Genomic DNA, 21,603 nt, shown 5'->3' on the forward strand with positions numbered 1-21,603 from the left:
TATAGCCAGGAATATCATACAGAATCATTACTAACCAAAATTTTTGGGTTGAGGGTAGGGGTGGGGAGTTGACCCCCAGTCTTTCACTGTGCTTGGAAAATATAGCTATGACTTTTAATTCTGCCAACCTCCTTACGCTACCTTGATTAGAGAAGATTTTTGGTTCTTACTCAACCGATGGTAGGAACTGATACGTCACTATATCTGATGGAAAACAACAATCTGAGACTATCTTATGCGAAGTCCAGCAATCTGAAATACTTGACGAAGAAGACAATATCTTCTTTGTCAAGTACAATATTATGGTGGGTAAACTGCTCGATAGTATTGAAAGCATATCGTCTTCATTAAATATTGCAGTGAGAGTTAAAATATTTAAAAGAAATTCATGTACAAGCCCAGCAGACTCAGGTGTTACTTTCTCAAGACCTTAGAGTGGAGCACAATCCTGAAAGTTGTCCCAAAACCTCTAATTGATAATCAAAAGTGCTACATCATCAACCTAGGGTCTTGTCAATCTTGTTTTTTAAGTTACCCGTGTAATACTTCTATTTCTAGCGTTATATATGTTACAAAATTTGTCAAAAATTCGGTATGTAGACTATCGATACTTAAATATGCTGTATAAATATGCTGTGTTTTTCTCATATCGGCTGTCTTTCCCCCTCTGGGCCTAGTAGGAATAAAAATAGTGATATTGTCATAGTTTGGATTCGTCAATGGGAGAAAACAAAAACCAAGGAGCTGGTCAGCAAGGTGCACAATTTTCGAAGTGCAACTCTTCTGTGGGCTTTCTAACGGACAGACAGGAACGCAACATCAAGATTTTGTAGACTGTTCATGAGGAAAATAATAGGCTGTTCTATCTGTCATCCTAGACAGCACCAGATGTTTGGACCAGCAACAGCTAGTTCTTAGAGGATATGATTCAGAAGACAGAGGGAATATTAAATCAGCTAATTCAACTTTTAAGTCAACATTGTCCTGATATCAAGGCTTGGTACGAAAACCATGACAGTCGTCCCCACAAAATCAAGTACTTTAGTGGGAGGCCCAAAAATGAGTTACTCTCTTTCCCTGGAGAAGAAGTTAAACATAAAGTTACATCTAAAATGATATATTAATGAAATTGGGCTAGCTAAAGAGCTTATGTTATATTTAGTAGAATTGAAATGAAACAAAGGCTTGGAACGACACAGTAGGGTGCATTCGAAATTCTAATCTCAATGAGGAGGAGCTGACTTTTCAGTCACTTTATTTCACCAACAATGTGTCAGGATGTTTTGAGGAAGTCCAAGCTCATGTGACTAGAATTTTCAAATGGGTAATTCCGTATTTCATTAAATACAGCCTGGAGCAAGTTGCCGGAGTTCACAGAGCACCCTTTGACGATGAAAAGTGATGCTGGATTAGACACTGATGAATAAAAACACAGTCAAATAAATTTTTCTAGTTTAAAGCTACCATGATTAATCATCAATAAATAGCTGAGACCTAAAACCAACAAATGGAACATGCTATGTGAGTACTACTCCTTCTTTAGTTTCTGCTTGTTTGGAGTTTGAGTTGGTTATGTTTGTATCTTTTGGTTAAGTTGACACCTGTATTCACATAGCGCATTTAGATTTAGTTCATCACCCCCCCCCCAACATTTCTTGAAGTTCTCATGTTCATGCCATTAGCGGCAGTATAAATTTTCATAGTGGCAGCAGTAGGAGTCTTAGTACCAGTAATAGTAGTAATGGTAGTAGCATTAGTAGAAGTAGTAGTAGTAGTAGTAGCAGCAGTAGCAGTAGTAGTAGAAGGAATAATAATAATTATGGTAGCATTAGTATTAGTAATAGGCCTACTTACAGTAGCACTACTAGCAGTAGTAGCCTAGTATGCACATATTGTCTTTTAGTCTTTATTTTTCTTTTGGTTAACTGACACCTGCATTCACAGAGTTTATTTTGATTTGATTCATCATCCCCCTCAACATCCACTGAAGTTTTTATCTTCGTATCATTAGCTGCAGTAGCAGTTGTCATATGCCATGGAAGTTTAAGTTTGAAACAGTAGGTTGTTCCTAAGATATTGCTGATACACCCTTTTGACAATCTTTATGCACATGGTATGTATTGATTTAATTCAACTCCCCTTCAACGTATCCTCAAATTTTCATCTTAATACTCTTAGCCTTAGTTGTCCTCGCAAAAGATGTGATAGTTGGATTAGTAACAGAAGTATCCAAGGGCGTCACGAGCCTTTTTTTAATGGGGGACCTATATGATTTTACCAAATAACTATCACATTTCTACCAAATGAAAAAACACTTGATCTTCAAATATAATGTAATATCCAAAGGTTGCATAGTAAGTATAAAAGGATAATTAGAGGAAAGTTAGTTTATTAGAGAGTAATTAGAGGAATTAGTGAATTAGAGAAATTTTAGTGTCGGCAGGTGGTCAAGTCATTTTCATTTATCATAGACCTAAGAGCAGTTTTTACCAACTTGGGTTGGCCGAAGTTTCTTTTGTCCTAGTTTTTTTAATTAAATAAAGATAAGGAAGCAATTGAATTCACGTCAAAATGTCTTAATTCAATTGAAGTGGCTGATTTACCCACCCATGACTTAAAATTGAAGAATAACATGATGATTATGCTAATGCATAATTTCAATATTTTCAGAGGTTATGTGCAATGAATCACGCCAGCTTGCACCTGATTTATGTAACAAAATATATAAAAAAAAGTAATTGCTGAACGAAAAGCTGGAAAAGAGCAGTCAGTAACCATTACTGTACCTAGGCCAGGACACCATAGGCTAAGATATCTAGTTTTTACCTAGGCTAGAATACCATATATACCTATTTCTACTGGACTGGGCATTAGAGATATACCATATCTCTACCTGCGGCTCTACCTACTTGTCCCTGTAACTTTTAATAAAATTTATCTGAGTCACTACTATCTCTATCAGGCGGTTTTACAGGGATGATTCCCTGCACCTTTTAGTCATAAAACCTTGAATTAAAATCATTTATTCAATAGAATTAAAATTTGAATTAAAATCCAGTTCTTGGAAGGACTTTTAATGAAATGCATGGTTACTTTGAGTAATTTTGAGATTCCCCCCTCCTTCACGGAAATTTTTTTTAACACCTCTACCTTAACTTTAAATGTGTAGAATATGTTATTCGATGCAATTCACCCTACAATGTCATTGCATGACTGTCCCCCTGACACCCCTTCATCTATCCTAAGACATTTTTCAGTTATGTCATAATAACAATTATGCATTTAAATTCCATGATTCAAGTTTTTGCAACCCGAGCCTATCATAATGCCCCACAAAACTCTCCACACCAGCGTGACATTACCCCCCCCTCCTTCATCCATGTGGCACAAGCCCCCCACCCCCAGTGAGCTGATATTAGTGGTACATTTAAAGTGTTTTAAGATGTATCTTTGAAGAACTTTTAATGAAATGTTTCTTTTCTTTGAGTAATTGTTAGATTGCCCCCTGCTTCATGAAATAAATTCTTTAACACCTCCACCTTAACTTTTAAGCTGTAGAATATGTTACTCGAAGCAATGCATGCAGCAATGACGTTGCTTGACTGTCCCCCTGATATCCCCTTCATCATTCCTAAGACATTTTTCAGTTATTTCATAATAAAAATGATGCATTTCAGTCCTTTGATTCAAGTTTTTGCAACCCAAGCGTATCTTGATTCCCCACAAAAAAAAAATACTCCACACTACCATGGCAAAACGCCCACCCCGTCATCCATGTGGCACCAGTACCTCGCCCCGAGGGAGCTGATATTAATGGTTCATTTAAAGTGTTTTAAGAGGTGTTTTTGAAGGACTTTTAATGATATGCATCGTTCCTTTGAGTAATTGTTATATTGCCCCCTCCTTCATGGAAAAAATTCTTTAACACCTCCACCTTAACTTTTAAGCTGTAGAACATATTACTCGAGGCAGTTCACCCCACAATGTCATTGCGAGACTGCCCCTGATACCCCCTTCATCATCCCTAAGACATGTTAAAATTATTTCATAATAAAAATTATGCATTTAAATCCCGTGATTCAATTTTTTGCAACCCAAGCCCATCATGATGCCCAAGAAAACACTCCACACCACTAAAGCATCACACACCCCTCTATCAGTAATGTTGCGCCAGTCCCAGGCCCCCGAGCGAGTTGATATTAGTCATACATTTAAACCATACTAAGAAGTATCTATGAAGGACTTTAAATGAAATGCATCGTTTCTTTGAATAGTTGTTAGATTCTCACCCTCCTCCATGGAAAAAATTCTTTAACGCATCCGTCTTAACTTTTAAGCTGTAAAACATGATACTCCAAGCAATTCACCCCACAATGACATTGCTTGACTGTCCCATCCCCTTAGATTCCCCCCTCCTTCATGGAAAAAAATTCTTTAACAACTCAACCTTAACTTTTAAGCTGTAGAACATGTTACTCCAAGAAATGCATGCAGCAAAGAAGTTGCTTGACTGTCCCCCTGACACCCCCTTCATCATTCCTAAGACATTTTTTCAGTTATTTCATAATAAAATTATGCAGTTAAATCCCGTGATTAAAATTTTTGCAACCCAAGCCTATCATGATGCCCCACGAAACACTCCACACCACCATCGCACTACAACCCCCCCTCCCACCACCATCCATGTGGCAGCAGCCTATCATCAACTCCCTAGGACATTTTCAACCTTTCCACTCCCAAAAAAGCTAATGAATCTAATTAAACAGTATATTTTTGAACAGAGAGGTCACCTATTCCTTTGCTAGATCGTGATACTCCAACCAATTTACGCCACAAAACCAACCTATCACTGCTTCGTGGCCCCCCTCTGACATCATATCTACCTTCCTAAGACATTTTTCAGTCATTTCATAATAAAAATTATGCCTTTAAATCCCGTGATTCAACCCAAGTTTTTGCAACCCAAGCCTATCATGATACGCAACAAAGCACTCCACACCATCACAGCTTTACATGCCTTCCACATCCGTCATCCACATGGTACCAACTCCCCACTCCCTAGGAAATGTTCAACCGTTTCACTCCGAAGATAAGCTAATGAATCTAACTAAACACTATATTTTTGATCAGAGTTAAGTCACCTATTCTTTGCTAGAGCGTGATACTCCAACCAGTTCACACCACAGCACCGCACTATTACTGCTCTTTGGCACCCTCTGACGTCATATCTTCATTCCTAAGACATATTTTCTCGTTAAAATTTATGGTTCAACCCATTGATTCAAGGTTTTGCTACCCAAGCCTATCATCATACCCCACAAAACACTCCACACCACCATGGCATCACAAACCCCCCCCCCCTCAATCAGAAAATTTTTCATTAAAACTTATGACTTGGAATATTTTTGTAGTGTTGTGTCGTCGTTTATCTTGTCAATGTTACATTCTGTTGATGTTTCAAAGTGCATTTTTGGAACTTTTTCCCTGAAATGTATGACTTGGATTATTTTGTAGTGTTGTGTTGTGGTTTATCTTGTCAGTGTTACATTCTCTTGATGTTTCAAAGATCATCTTGGACTTTTTCCTTGAAACGTATGACTTGGATTATTTTCGTAGTCTTGTGACGTGGTTTATCTTATCAGCGTTACATTCTATGTATGTTTCAAAGTGCATTTTGGAATTTTTCCTTGAAACGCAGGACTTGGATTATTTTTATAGTGTTGCGTCACGGTTTTTCTGTCAGTGTTACATTCTGTTCATATTTCAAAGCGTATTTTGGATTTTTTTTCGTTGAAACGTATGACATGGATTGTTTTTATTGTGTCGCATTGTTGTTTATCTTGTCAGTGTAACATTCTGTCGATGTTTCAAATTGCAAGTTGGAATTTTTTCTTGAAATGTATAACTTGAAATATTTTCATAGTTTTGTGACGCAGTTTATCTTTTCAGTGTTATATTCTCTTGATGTTTCAAAGTGCATTTTGGAATTTTTTCCTTGAAACATTTGACTTGGAATATTTTTCTAGTGTAGTTTCGTGGTTTATCTTGTCTGTGTTACATTCTGTGATGTTTCAAAAAGCATTTTGAAATTTGTTTTGCTTGAAACGTATGACTTGGAATATCTTTTTAGTGTTACATCGTGCTTTATCTTGTCAGTGTTACATTCTGTTGATGTTTCAAAGTGCATTCTGGAATTTTTTCCTTTAAACGGTTAACTTGGATTATTTTTCTAGTGTAGTTTCGTGGTTTTTCTTGTCAGTGTTACCTTCTGTTGATGTTTCAAAGTGCTTTCTGAAATTTTTTCCTTGAAATGTGTGACTTTGATTATTTTTATAGTTTTGCGTTGTCTTTTATCTTGACAACGTTACATTCCGTTCAAGTTTCAAAGTGCTGTTTGGATTTTTCTTCGTTGAAACATATGACCTGGATTATTTTTATAGTGTTGCTTTGTGGTTTATCTTGTCAGTGTTACATTCTGTTGATGTTTCAGAGTGCATTCTGGAATTTTTTCGTTTAAACGGATGGCTTGGAATATTTTTGTAATGTTTGATTGTGCTTTATCTTGTCAGTGTTACATACCGTTGATGTTTCAAGGTTCATTTGAGGATTTTTTCGTTAAAATGTATGACTTGGAATATTTTGTAGTGTTGTGTCATGAATTGTCTTGTTAGTGTTACATTCTTTGGATTTTTGAAAGTTTGTTTTGGAACTTTTTCGTTAAAACGACTTGGAATATTTTAGTAGTGTTGCGTCGTTGTTTACTTTATCAATGTTACATTCTGTTGATGTTTAAAAGTGCATTTTGGAATTTTTTTCGTTGAAACGTATGACGTCGAATGTTTTCTTAGTGTTGTGTCGTGGGTTTTCTTGTCAAATGACTTGGTTTATCTTGTCTTTTGATAAATGACGTGGCAGTCAAGGCAATCTCGACTGGTCTTCAAATAAGCCTACCAAAAACAGAATCCATGCGAACAGATGGGATGGATGAAACCTCTGTGACCCTAAATGGTAATCAGATAGAGGATGTCCAGTCGTTCAAATACCTCGGATCGATGGTAAACCCTGCCGGCGAATCTTCAGAAGAAATCCGGAGTCGCATATCGTCAGCATGGAGTATTTTCCTTCAACTACGGACAAAGCTCCGATCACAAGGCTCCGAGAGCACAAAGCTCCGAGTGAATGAAGCTATGGTTATCTCTGTCCTCCTTTATTGATGGGAAACGTGGCCACTTAAGGCAGCCGATGCGTTGAGCTTGAATATATTCAACCACAAGTGCCTGTGCTATATCCTGGGCATCCACCTCTCAGATAGAATCTCAAATGAAGAAGTCAGGAGAAGATGTGGGGATCGCCCAATTGTTTTCGACATTGTTAAGCAGAGGAGACTGAGATGGTTTGGCCAAACAATGTGCCGACCAGATGACCATATGGGCAAAAAATGCCTCAAATGTCTACCACTACCGGCATGGAAGAAGAGGGCAGGAGGCCAAAAGAAGACGTGGCTAGCAACAGCTAAGTCTCATCTGGAGCCAATTAGAGGAATCCGAAAATACGGCCGTCGCTGGAATCGCCAGTGGCTGAAAATTGTGGAGCCTTCCACCCTCAAGCAAAACCTATGGAAGGAGACAAGTCGTCATCTGCTGGGTGCCACGATGAGCCTGGATGCGGCTTGAACGTGCAACAAGTACAAGTACAAGTAGTAAGGTTTATCTTGTCAGTTTTACATTCTGTTGATGTTTCAAAGTGCATTTTGGAATTTTATGGTTGAAACGTATGACTTAGAATATTTCTGTAATGTTTTATCGTGGTTAATCTTGTCAGTGTTACATTCTTTTGATGTTTTATAGTGCATTTTGAATTGTTTTCGTTTAAACGTATGACTTGGAAATTTTTTTTAATCTTGTATCATGGTTTATCATGTCAGCGTTACAATCTGTTGAAGTTTCAAAGTGCATTTTGTAATTTTTCGTTGAAACGTATGACTTGGAGTATTTTGTAATGTTTTGTCGTGCTTTATCATGTCAGTGTTACGTTTTGTTGATGTTTCAATGAACATTTGGATGTTTTCGTTGAAACGTATGACTTGGAGCATTTTTGTAGTGTTCTTTCGTGGTTTATCTTGTCAGTGTTACATTCTGTTGATGTTTGAAAGTGTTTTGGAATTTTTGCCTTAAAACAACTTGGAATATTTTTGTTGTTTTGCGTCGTCGTTTATCTTGTTATTGTTACATCCTGTTGATATTTCAAAATGCGATTTCGAATTTTTATCGTTGAAACGTATGACTTTGAATATTTTTGTAGTGTTGTGTCGTGGTTTTTCTTGTCAGTGTTGCATTCTCATGATTTTTCAAAGCGCATTTTGGATTGTTTTCGTTGAAACGTATGACTTAGGACATTCTTGTAGTGTTGTACCGTGGTTTATCATGTCAGTGTTACGATTTTTTTATGTTTCAAATTGCATTTTGGAATTTTTTCGTTGAAATGTATGGCCTGAAATATTTTTGTAATGTTTCATCGTGCCTTATCATGTCAGTGTTACATTCTGTTGATGTTCGAAAGTATGTTTGAAATTTTTTCGTTGAAACATATAAATTGGAATATTTTTTTAGTGTTATGTCATGCTTTGTCTTGTCAGTGTTGCATTCTGTTTATGTTTCAAAGTACATTTTGGAATTTTTTCGTTGAAACGTATGACGTCGAATGTTTTCTTAGTGTTGTTTCGTGGTTGTTCTTGTCAAATGACGTGGTTTATCTTGTCTTTTGATAAATGACGTGGCAGTCAAGGAACTCTCGACTGGTCTTCAAATAAGCCTACCAAAAACAAAATCCATGCGAACAGATGGGATAGATGAAACCCCTGTGACCCTAAATGGTTATCAGATAGAGGACGTCCAGTCGTTAAAATACCTCGGATCGATGGTAAACCCTACCGGTGAATCTTCACAAGAAATTCGGAGCCGCATATCGTCAGCCTGGAGTGTTTTCCTTCAAATACAGTTAAAGCTCCAATCACAAGGCTCCGAGAGCACAAAGCTCCGAGTGAATGAAGCTATGGTTATCTCTGTCCTCCTTTACTGATGGTAAACGTGGCCACTTAAGGCAGCCGAAGCGTTGAGCTTGAATATATTCAACCACAAATGCCTGTGCTATATCCTGGGGATCTGCCTCTCATGATCAAATCTCAAATGAAGAAGTCAGGAGAAGATGTGGGGATTGCCCCCTTGTTTCTGATATTGTTAAGCAGAGGAGACTGAGATGGTTTGGCCACACAAGGCACAGACCAGATGACCAAATAAGCAAAAGATGCCTCAAATGTCTACCACTACCGGCATGGAAGAAGAGAACAGGAGGCCAAAAGAAGACGTGGCTCGCGACAGTGAAGTCTCATCTGGAGCCAATTGGAGGATTCTGAAAATACGGCCATCGCTGGAATTGCCAGTGGCTGGAAATTGTGGAGCCTTCCACCCTCAAGCAAAACCCATGGAAGGAGACGAGTCGTCATCTGATGGGTGCCACGATGAGCCTGGATGCGACTTGAACGTGCAACAAGTACAAGTAGTAAGGTTTATCTTGTCAGTGTTACATTCTGTTGGTGTTTCAAAGTGTTTTGGAATTTTTCCGTTTAAACGACTTGGAATATTTTTGTTGTGTTGTGTCGTGGTTTATCTTGTCAATGTTACATTCTGTGGATATTCAGAGCGCGATTTGGAATTTTTTTCGTTGAAACGTATGACTTTGAATATTTTTGTAGTGTTGTGTCGTGGTTTATCTTGTCAGTGTTACATTCTGATGATGTTTCAAATTGCATTTTGGAATTTTACAGTTGAGACGTATGACTTGGAATATTTCTGTAATGTTTCGTCGGGGTTTATCTTGTCAGTGTTACCTTCTGTTGATGTTTCAATGTCCATTTTGGAAAGTTTTTGTTGAAAAGTATGACTTGGAATATTCTTGTAATGTTGTATCGTGGTTTATCACGTCAGTGTTACAGTTTTTTGATGTTTCAAATAGGATTTTTAATTTTTTCTTTGAAATGTATGACTTGTAATATTTTGTATTGTTTTGTCGTCTTTTATCATGTCAGTGTTACATTCTGTTGATGTTCCAAAGTACGTTTGGAATTTTGTTTATTGAAATATATGAATTGAAGTATTTTTTAGTGTTATATCGTGCTTTGTCTTGTTAGTGTTGCATTCTGCTCATGTTTCAAAGTAAATTTTGGATTTTTTTTTCGTTGATATGTTTTTTTCGTATAGTGTTGTGTCGTGGTTTACCTTGTCAATGTTACATTCTGCTGTTGTTTCAAAGTGCATTCTGGATTTTTTTTTTCGTTTAAATGTACGACTTGGTATACTTTTGTATTGTTGTGTAATGGTTGATCTTGTCAGTGTTACATTCTGTTGATGTTTCAAAGTGAATTTCTGAATTGTATCGTTGTAACGTATGACTTGGAATATTTCTGTAATGTTTTGTCGTTGTTCATCTTGTCAGTGTTACATTCTGTTGATGTTTCAAAGTGCATTATGGAATGTTTTCGTTGAAATGCACGAATTGGATTATTTTTGTAGTGTTATGTCATGGTTTATCTTGACAGTTTTACATTCTGTTGATGTTTCCAAGTGCGCTTGGGAATTTTTTTCGTTGAAACGTATGACTAGGAATATTTTTGTAGTGTTGTGTCGTGGTTTATCTTGTCAATACTATATTCTGCTGGTGTTTCAAATTGTATTTTGGAATTTTTTTCGTTGACAAGTATTACTTGGATTATTATTATTGCGGCGTGTCGTGATATAAATTGTCAGTGTTACCTTCTATGGTTCTTTCAAATGGTATTCTGGAATTTTAACGTTGAAACGCATGAGTGCGTGGCATGTTAGCATGGCTGACCACGCTGACATAACCTGAAGAAAAATAATTTAAAAATAGTTAACTTAATGCAACCTAACCTATTCAGATATGTTGCACTTTGAGACATCAACAGAATGACAAGATAAAGCAGGACACACTACTTCAAAAATATTCCAAGTTAACTAATTTTAAATTAGGTTCAATCAGGTTAGGTTAGCGTGATCGGCCACGATAACCTAATCTGAAAGAACCTAATTTAAAAGTAGTTAACTTAATAGAACCTAGCCTTTTCAGATATGTTGCACTTTGAGACATCAACAGAATGTAACACTGACAAGACAAACCACGACCCAACACTACAAAAATATTCCAAGTCAGACGTTTCAATGAAAAAAATTCGAAAATGTACATGTAAACATCAACAGAATGCAGCAATGACAGGATAAACCAAGACACGACACAACAAAAAATATTCCAAGTCGCATGTTTCAACAAAAAATTCCAACATATACTTTGAAACATCAACAGAATGTAAGACTGACAAGATAAACCATGACAAAACACAACAAAATATTCCAAGTTATGCATTTCAATGAAAAAATCCTCAAACGTACTTTGAAACATCAACAGTATGTAACACTGACAAGATAAAACACAACAAAACATTACAAAAATATTCCAAGTAGTACGTTTCAATGAAAAAATTCCAAAATGCACTTTGATACATCAACAGAATATAAAAGTCACAAGATAAACCACGAGAAAATATTACAAAAATATTCCAAATCATACGTTTCAAGGAAAAAATTCCAAAATGCACTTTGAAACATCAACTGAATTTAACACTGACAAGATAAACCACGACACAAAACAATAAAAATATTTCAAGGAATATTGATTTTCAGAGGCAATCTTTGTCAAGGTATTTATAATGACAAAAGGAAAATTTATTTGTGGGGGATACTTTGAGGGGGATACTAGATTTCACACTATCGTGAAAATATACGGCTGCCCCCTAACAATCATTTTGGGAGGGCAAGCTGATATTAGTGGCACATTAAAACCATATTAAGAGGTATCTTTGAAGGACGTTTAATGAAATGCATCGTTTCTTTGAGTAATTGTTAGATTTTGCAACCCAAGCCCATCATGATGCCCCACAAAACACTCCTTACCACCATGGAATCACCCCCTTCCCATCATCCATGTTGCATCAGTCCCGCGGCCCGAGCGATCTGATATTTGTATAACATTTAAAGCATTTTAAGAGGTATCTTTGAAGGACTTTTAATGAAATGTATTGTTTCTTTGAGTAATTTTGAGATTCCCCCTCCTTCCTGGAAAAATTCTTTTACACCTCTACCTTAACTTTAAATCTGTAGAATATGTTACTCGAAGCAATTCACCCCGCAATGTCATTGCATGACTGTCCCCTTGACACCCCTTCATCTATCCTAAGACATTTTTCAGTTATGTCATAATAAAAATTATGCATTTAAATTCCATGATTCAAGTTTTTCCAACCCGAGCCTATCATAATGCCTCACAAAACTCTCCACACCACCTTGACATTAAACCTCCTTCCATCATCCATGTGGCTCAAGCCCCCCCACCCCAGTGAGCTGATATTAGTGGGACATTTAAAGCGTTTTAAGAGGTATTTTTGAAGGACTTTTAATGAAATGTATCGTTTTTTGAGAAATTGTCAGATTCCCCCTCCTTCATGGAAAAAATTCTTTAACACCTTCACCTTAACTTTTAAGCTGTAGAACACGTTACTCCAAGTAATGCATGCAGCAATGACGTTGCTTGACTGTCCCCCTGACATCCCCTTCATCATTCCTAAGACATTTTTCAGTTATTTCATAATAAAAATGCCACATTTCAATCCCGTGATTCAAGTTTTTGCAACCCAAGGGTATCTTGATGCCCCACAAAACACTCCAAACTACCATAGCATACCCCCCGATCATCCATGTGGCACCAGTAGGCCGCCCCGAGCGAGCTGTTATTACTTGTACATTTAATGTATTTTAAGAGGTATCTTTGAAGGACTTTTAATGAAATGCATCGTTTCTTTGAGTAATTGTTAGATTCCCCCCTCTTTCATGGAAAAAATCTTTAACACCTCCACCTTAACTTTTAAGCTGTAGGACATGTTACTAGAGGCAGTTCACCCCACAATGTAATTGCAAGTCTGCCCCCTGATACCCCCTTCATCGTTTCTAAGACATTTAAAAATTATTTCGTATAAAATTTATGCATTTAAATCCCGTGATTCAATTTTTTGTAACCCAAGCCCATCACGATGCCCCAGAAAAGACTCCACACCACCAAAGCATCACAACCCCTCTATCAGTCATGTTTCACCAGTCCCAGGCCCCCGAGTGAGTTGATATTAGTCATACATTTAAACCATATTAAGAGGTATCTATGAAGGACTTTAAATGAAATGTATTGTTTTTTTTGAATAGTTGTTAGATTTTCACCCTTTTCCATGGAAAAAATTCTTTAACACATCCGTCTTAACTTTTAAGCTGTAAAACATAATACTCCAAGCAATTCACCCCACAGTGACATTACTTGACTGTTCCACCCCCTTCGGATCCCCTTTCCTTCGTGGAAAAAAAATCTTCAACAACTCCACCTTAACTTCTAAGCTGTAGAACATGTTACTCCAAGCAATGCATGAACAAATGAAGTTTCTTGACTGTCCCCCTGACACCCCCTTCATCATTCCTAAGACATTTTTTCAGTTATTGCATAATAAAATTATGCATTTAAATCCCTTGATACTAGTTTTTGCAACCCAAGCCTATCATGATGCCCCACAAAACACTCCACACTACCATGGCACTACACCCCACCCCCCCATCCATGTGGCACCAGCCTATCATCAACCCCCTAAGGCATTTTCAACCTTTCCACTCTGAAAATAAGCTAATGAATCTAATTAAACAGTATATTTTTGAACAGAGAAAATTCACCTGTTCCTTTCCTGTACCAATTTGCGCCACAGAACCAACCTATCACTGCTTTGTGGTCCCTCTCTGACATCATATCTTCCTTCCTAAGACATTTTTCAGTCATTTCATAATAAAAATTATGCCTTTAAATCCCGTGATTCAACCCAAGTTTTTGCAACCCAAGCCAATCATGAAGCCCAACGAAGCAATCCACACCATCACAGCTTTACATGCCTGCCACATCCGTCATCCACATGGTACCAAATCCCCACTCCCTAGGATATTTACAACCGTTTCTCTCCGAAAATAAGCTAATGAATCTAATTAAACACTATATTTTTGATCAGACTTAAGTCACCTATTCTTTACTAGTGCGTGATACTCCAACCAGTTCACACCACAGTACCGCACTCTTACCCCCCCCCCCTCAATCAGAAATTTTGTCATTAAAACTTATTAATTGGAATATTTTTGTAGTGTTGTGTCGTGGTTTGTCTTGTCAGTGTTACATTCTGTTGATGTTTCAAAGTGCAGTTTTGGAATTATTTTCCTGAATTGTATGACTTGGATTATTTTTTTGTGTTGTGTCGTGGTTTCTTTTGTCAGTGTTACATTCTCTTGATGTTTCAAAGTGCAACTTGGACTTTTTCCTTGAAATGTATGACTTGGATTATTTCCGTAGTCTTCTGACGTGGTTTATCTTGTCAGTGTTACATTCTGTATTTGTTTCGAAGTGCATTTTGGAATTTTTCCTTGAAACGCAGGACTTGGATTATTTTTATAGTTTGGCGTCACGGTTTTTTGGTCAGTGTTACAATCTGTTCATGTTTCAAAGTGTATTTTGGGATTTTCTTTTGTTGAAACGTATGACTTGTATTATTTTTATAGTGGTGCGTCGTGGTTTATCTTGTCGGTGTTACAATCTGTTGATGTTTCAAAGTGCATTCTGAAATTGTTTCCTTGAAATGTGTGACTTGGATTATTTTTATAGTTTTGTGTTGTGGTTTATCTTGTCAATGTTAAATTCTGTTCATGTTTCAAAGTGCTTTTTGGATTTTTTTTCGTTGAAATATATGACTTGAATTATTTTTATAGTGTTGCTTTGTGGTTTATCTTCTCAGTGTTACATTCTATTGATATTTTAAAGTGCATTTTGAAATTTTTTCCTTAAAACGTATGACTTGGAATATTTTTGTAATGCTGTGTGTAGTGGTTTATCTTTGTCAGTGTTACATTCTGTTGATGATTCAAAGTGCATGTTGGAATTGTTTCGTTAAAACGGATGACTTGGAATGTTTCTGTAATGTTTTGTCGTGCTTTATCTTGTCAGTCTTACATTCTGTTGATGTTTCAAAGTGCATTCTGGAATTTTTTCGTTTAAACGGATGGCTTGAAATATTTCTGTAATGTTTTGTCGTGCTTTATCTTGTCAGTTTTACATTCTGTTGATGTATCAAAGTGCATTTTGGAATTTTTTCATTGAAACGTATGACTTGGAATATTTTTGTAATGTTTTGTTGTGTTTTATCTTGTCAGTGTTACATACTGTTGATGTTTCAAAGTACGTTTGAGGATTTTTTCATTGAAATGCATAACTTGGAATATTTTGTTGTGTTTTGTCATGGTTTATCTTGTCAGTCTTATATTCTGTTTATGTTTTAAAGTGCATTTTGGAATTTTTTTTCGTTGAAACGTACGACTTCTAATGTTTTATTAGTGTTTTGTCGTGGTTGTTCTTGTCAAATGACTTGGTTTATCTTGTCTTTTGATAAATGACGTGGCAGTCAAGGCACTCTCGACTGGTCTTCAAATAAGCCTACCAAAAACGAAATCCATGCGAACAGATGGGATGGATGAAACCCCTTTGACCCTAAATGGTTATCAGGTAGAGGACGTTCAGTCGTTCAAATACCTCGGATTGATGGTAAACCCTTCTGGTAAATCTTCAGAAGAAATCTGGGGCCGCATATCCTCAGCCTGGAGTGTTTTCCTTCAACTACGGACAAAGCTCCGATCACAAGGCTCCGAGAGCACAAGGCTCCGAGTGAGTGAAGCTATGGTTCTCTCTGTCCTCCTCTATGGATGGGAAACGTGGTCACTTAAGGCAGCCGAAGCATTGAGCTTGAATATATTCAACCACAAATGCCTGTGCTATATCCTGGGGATCCGCCTCTCAGATAGAATCTCGAATGAAGAAGTCAGGAGAAGATGTGGGAATCGCCCACTTGTTTTCTACATTGTTAAGCAGAGGGGACTGAGATGGTTTGGCCACACAATAAGCAGACCTGATGACAATATAAGCAAAAAATGCCTCAAATGTCTACCACTACCGGCATGGAAGAAGAGGGCAGGAGGCCAAAAGAAGATGTGGCTAGCAACAGTTAAGTCTGATCTGGAGCCAATTGGAGGATTCCAAAAATATGGCCGTCGTTGGGATCGCCAGTGGCTGTAAATTGTGGAGCCTCCCACCCTCATGCAAAACCTATGGAAGGAGACATGTCGTCATCTGCTGGGCTCCACGATGAGCCTGGATACGGCTTGAACGTTTAACAAGTAGTAGGGTTTATCTGCCAGTTTTACATTCTGTTGATGTTTCAAAGTGAATATTGGAATTTTATCGTTGAAACGTATGACTTGGAATATTTCTGTAATGTTTTATCGTGGCTAATCTTATCAGTGTTACATTCAGTTGATGTTTATAGTGCATTTTGGAATGTTTTCGTTGAAAAGTATGACTTGGAAAATTTTGTAATGTTGTATTGTGGTTTATCATGTCAGTGTTACAATCTGTTGATATTCCAAAATACAATTTGAAACATCAACAAATTGTAACACTGACATGATAAACCACGATACAACACTACAAGAACATTCTAACTCATACGTTTCAACGATTCCAAAATGCATTTTGGAATTGTATCATTGTAACGTATGGCTTAGAATATTTCTGTAATGTTTTTTTGGGGCTCATCTTGTCAGTGTTGCTGTCTGTTGATGTTTCAAAGTGCAATCTGGAATGTTTTCGTTGAAACGCATGACTTAGACATAAAATCTCTGCAAAGATTTTTCTGGTAAAAACATGTATCTGCAGCATTTTCCCCATTTGCCAAAGTTTAAAAATTGGCTTTTAGCAGTGTCAGTAAATGTAAAATGTCATTAAACATTTAGCATGTATTTTAATTGCATAATGGAAAGAATACTGTCTAAAACCAATCCTAACAACTTTTTACTTCAATCCTATGTCTAGTGTGGTGCAATGGTTGGAAAAGTCCTGCAAAACTGGAGAAACTTGAAGACAATTTTCTCTGAACAATGAAGTGTATATATGCCTTTTTACTTTTGGACAGCTACTCAGTACACTCAGGAAACCAGTGTGATTTTTTTTTTTAAGAGAATAAGCCTTTGGGTCAATATTTTTTTTTTTGGGGGGGGGGGAGTTGCTGTGTGTTGGTATGTTCAATTGAATAACAAAAGTCTGTGCAGAATATATTTTTCTTTTTTGCAGATTTTTTTCCTGGGGTGGGGTGAGGGGTATTTGAAGGGGTAAAGCTTAGATAAAGACACAAAGTAAGGCAGGCTATGCTGAAACTATAAGAGAATGTTTTAAATACCTTTGGCTTCTTTTTTGGGGGGGGGGGGCAAACACCACCTCCCAAAAGTATAAATGCAAAGAAACCACTCATTATATGTTCTACAGTTTAGAAGTATTTGCTTGTTTTTCCTGTTTTTTAAAGTTTACTCAAGACAAATAACATTTCATAGCTTAAATTGAAATGTAGTTGACATGCAGTTGAAAGGAACAAATTATTAATTTTTTGAGGGCATATATGCTTCAATATCCACTCTTTCCAGAAAATTGCTGCCCTTAATCTATGTTTTGGTAGTAGTGGCCATAAAATTAACAGAAAAGGGAAAATTGGCAATTCAATCTTTAACGAAAAAGGCCTCCATTTGCAGCTATTCAGTTTTTGGTAGCAGTGGCCATAAAATTTACAGAAAAGGAAAAATCGGCAATTCAATCTTTAATGAAAAAGGCCTCCATATGCAGCTATTCGGTTTTTGGTAGTAGTGACCATAAAATTAACAGAAAAGGGAAAATTGGCAATTCAATCTTTAACGATTATATTTCTGTATATAACTTATATAGGCCTAGTCAGTGAGTTACACATATTTATAAGTAGTAGGCTAAATATATCACTGAGTTATATATTTCTGTATATAACTTAGATAGGCCTAGTCAGTGAGTTACACATATTTATAGGTAGTAGACTAAATATGTCACTGAGTTATATATTTCTGTATATAACTTATATAGGCCTAGTCAGTGAGTTACACATATTTTAAGTAGTAGGCTAAATATGTCACTGAGTTATATATTTCTGTATATAACTTATACAGACCTAGTCAATTAGTTACACATATTTATAAGTAGTAGTATAAATATGTCACTCAGTTATATATTTCTGAATATAACTTATATAGGCCTAGTCAGTGAGTTACACATATTTATAAGTAGTAGGTTAAATATGTCACTGAGTTATATATTTCTGTATATAACTTATATAGGCCTAGTCAGTGAGTTATGTATATTTATAAGCAGTAGGTTAAATATGTCACTGAGTTATGGCCTTTGCAAAACAAAAGTGATCCGTTTATCTGGCCATTCAGCGTGTCTCCAGGTGGCGATAGGGGAACACTCTACAGATATGTAGGGTACCTCCATAGGAGGCACGGCCCAAGGAGGGACCTTGTCCCTGGGGGTCCATAGTAGAATCTGGGGCACCCTTGCCCGGGGTCATAAATACAGGGGGAGGACGAAGAAGGCCCCTCAAATGTACACTCAAAAGGGCCCACTGGTTTGTCCACAAGTTCCATGAGTTGCAAACCTTCTCCCAGCAATGGGTTAAATTGCATGGTGATGCAGAACACCATCGCGGGAGGACCCTCTATATGAGGACAACTGTGGCAGGGCTTAAGATCCAGATATATGCAATGGCCTCTGCAAAGGGCTGCCTTGACCCTTTTCTGCGTACCCGCAAGACTGGGATCTTGTGATCAACTCTAATCCCACTTTAGGAGTGGGGCCCCTTGAGGAAATTATAGCCTTGTAAACAACACAGCATTTGTACAGGATTCTGACTAATAGACAATTCTTCTGGGCTTGGTATGTTTTGATGGGCGTCTTTGGGCTGAAAAACCTCTTCCTAGCTAATTTATCTATTATGGGCTGCCTCCCCGTAGTAGCATAATATTTGTAGGCATGAATATATAATGAGTCGGAGGTAATAGGCTTGAGATTGTCTGTGCAGGATTTCAACTCTTGTTGATAGAAGAGCATCGCCAAGTGCTGAAAACCATGTTATGACCAAGATTGGCCCAGGATTGCACAAAGCCTCCATTCATGGAAGTCCCAGGGACTTCTTGCTGTCCGGTTCTAAGCTGGCTTAAGCACTTCGGTGTAGACTTGAGAAGATATGTGATCCCTGTCCTGCACTGGTATCCGGGATCATTGCTTTTCCTGAGGCGAAAAAAATTTCAATGATTTAAAGAACATGAAAATTGGAACCTGGAATGTTACGACATTAAAAAATCACTATCGTATCGACATTTTGACTGACGAATTCAGACGATTCGAACTGGACTTATTAGGAGTTTCAGAAACTCATATGCCATGGTTAAGAAACATGAAATTAGGTGATGTGGAATTCATTTACTCAGGCATGAAGGATGGGGTATATAGACAGTGAGTAGGGCTCATGATGAATAAGGAAGCTGCTAAGTCTTGTTTAGGCTGTGAAGGTATTAATAATAGAATACTAATTGCTCATTTTATGACTAGAAAGTTCAGGGTATAAGTTATAGTAGTATACGCCCCTGTAGAACCGACTGATGGAGATACTAGTGACTCAGATGAATTTTACTTACAGTTACAGGAGCAAATAGACAAGGTCCCAGGTAGAAATATGATGTTATTACTGGGAGATTTTAACGCCAAGGTTGGTAGAAATAAGGATAGATGGTATCCTAGCTTAGGTAAATTTGATGTAGGAAAAGAAAACAGCAATGGCTACAGACTTTTGGAATTTTGTAGGCATAGCAATCTAGTTATAACCAATACGGTGTTTGGTCATAAAATGGCTTATAAGTTAACATGGTATTCACGTGATGGTAAGACAGCAAACCTTATTGATTATGTTATAGTAAATCGAAGACTGGCAGTATCAATACAAGATACTAGGGTATATAGGAGTGCTGTTATTGATGCTAAAAGTAAAGATCACCATCTAGTAGTGTCTAGGGTTAATTTAAAGTTGAAATATCGGAAGGGTAACTACCTCCCGGGAAGTTATGATGTTGGTAAACTCCAGGATGAGAATTTGAGAGAAACTTTCCAGGAACAGTTGAATACTATAATTCAGAGTTTAAAATTTGATTATGTGGAAGATGGTTGGAATAATTTTAGAAAAATAATTTGTGAAGTTGCTAAAGGTGTATTAGTGAAGAAAGCTAGAGCTAGAGCTAAGAATATTAGTGGAAAAGCTTTATGTTTAATAGAAAGGAGAAAGGAATTGTACAAGAATTATCTGAGTGATAGATCGCATGAAAACAAAAGAAATGTAAAGAAAGTTGAGAAAGCATTGAAATATGAACTAAGGAGGTGTGAAGTGGAGGCCATGGATAAAATTGCCGTGGATTTAGACGATGCAGCTAGACGGCATAATAATAAAATATTTTACTGGCACGTTAACAAATTGAGAGGTAGTAGTCAATCCGGACTTGTCCCAGTTAAAGATAGGAATGGGGTGGCAATTAGCGATAAGGAAAAAGCTAAAGCGAGAAGGGCCGAACATTTTGAGAACTTGCTCAACCGAGATAGAGTTGCAGGAAAAAAATGGAGGAAAATGAAAAAGTTTGTGATACCTTGGATGTGAAGGAAGATTTGTTTTGTGAGGAGAAATTAGCAACAGTACTAAAAGGATTAAAGAATAATAAGGCTCCAGGTGCTGATAGGGTAGTAAATGAGTTTCTTAAATATGGTGGCTCTGAGGTTAGAAATAAGTTATTGAAGATTATGAATATGATTTTTGGAAAAGGGGAAGTACCTAACGATTTTAGGAAAACATTAATTAAGCCACTTTATAAGAAACGTGATAAAAGTGAGTGTGGTAATTATCGAGGCATTAGTCTGGTCTCTGTAGGTATTTTCACTCTTAGGCTAATAATTGAGAAGTGCCTAAGTTTTCAAACACCTTTGGTCCTCAGTTTTATAGATTATGAGCAAGCGTTCGACTTTGTTGATAGAAGAGCTTTAGCAAAGGTTTTATCCTTGTATGGTATACCAGACAAATACTTTAAAGTGATTAGTGCTATATGCGAGAATAACACTGCTGCGGTTAAGGTAGGAACTGAGGTTAGCAGCTGGTTTGTATTAAATCAGGAGTTAAGCAGGGTTGTGTTCTACCCTGCTTTATATGGATTATTTTGATGGACTTTGTTTTAAGGAGCGCAGGAAAGGCAATGGGAGACCACGGAATCAAACGGGGAGGAAAAAGTCTCCTGGACTTGGATTATGCTGATGATTTAAGCATCCTAGATGAAAGTGTGAGCAAAATGAATGAAGTTTTAGAGGTTTTGCGAGTTCAGGGTGCTAGTATTGGTTTGAAAATTAATGTTAGGAAGACTAAGTCACTAAGTCTAGGAATAAGTGAAGATGAAAAGGTGACGTTGGTTAATGAAAAGATTGATCAGGTGGGCAGCTTCACTTACCTTGGCAGTATTATTAGTAAAG

General features: G+C 37.1%; 1 protein-coding gene across 1 annotated transcript in view; it reads right to left on the minus strand.

Moving 5' to 3' along the window:
* Positions 1-21,603, minus strand: part of LOC148947443 (uncharacterized) — a 124,696-nt gene that overhangs the window by 1,805 nt on the left and 101,288 nt on the right. The gene's annotated exons all lie outside the window — the stretch shown is intronic.

The sequence above is a fragment of the Artemia sp. Qi Xiang Cuo genome, chromosome 10, assembly GCF_049724085.1.
Source record: "Artemia sp. Qi Xiang Cuo chromosome 10, ASM4972408v1, whole genome shotgun sequence".
NCBI classification, from domain to species: domain Eukaryota; kingdom Metazoa; phylum Arthropoda; class Branchiopoda; order Anostraca; family Artemiidae; genus Artemia; species Artemia sp. Qi Xiang Cuo.